This window comes from Brassica oleracea, unplaced genomic scaffold (genome assembly GCF_000695525.1).
Source record: "Brassica oleracea var. oleracea cultivar TO1000 unplaced genomic scaffold, BOL UnpScaffold13414, whole genome shotgun sequence".
Taxonomy (NCBI): domain Eukaryota; kingdom Viridiplantae; phylum Streptophyta; class Magnoliopsida; order Brassicales; family Brassicaceae; genus Brassica; species Brassica oleracea.
In genome coordinates, this window is record NW_013629934.1 from 1 (window position 1) to 468 (window position 468).

The 468-nt window shown below is 32.5% G+C and overlaps 1 long non-coding RNA gene across 1 annotated transcript; it reads left to right on the plus strand.

Moving 5' to 3' along the window:
* Positions 1–10: 10 nt before the first annotated feature.
* Positions 11–468, plus strand: LOC106322290. Its single transcript, XR_001266330.1, has 3 exons — positions 11–104; positions 181–310; positions 401–468. It is a non-coding gene; the product is annotated as an uncharacterized LOC106322290 (long non-coding RNA).

Consider the following 468-nt stretch of genomic DNA (forward strand, 5'->3'; position numbering starts at 1 on the left):
ATTTGTTTTCTTCTTATAGGAGAAGTTCAAATTACCAACGCATTTGATGCATCATTGGTTCTGATCAATCCGGATTTGCCTGAAGTCGTGACTTTCAAAAGCATGTAAGTATGTCTACGTTGGAAATATTTATATGAAAAACATTGAGTCTTGACCAATAATTATATTCTTTTGACTTAGGATGCCACAAAATGATACTGCAATTACTCCTTTCGATCAAAATTCAAACAGTAAGGCAATCAAGGCTCCAAAGGTGGACTGGAATGAAGTTGATGTCAAATCAATCTCAGAAATATTGGTGGCCATGAAGGTATAATTATTTCTACATTTATATAATTTTAAACCATTTACATCACCTATATAGTCAACTATTTTAATCTTGAACTAATTATGTTTGTAGATTGAAAGCTGCAAAATCATTGTTTCTATTGAAACCGTAGATACAGATTGGGGCTGGTTCTATTTTGG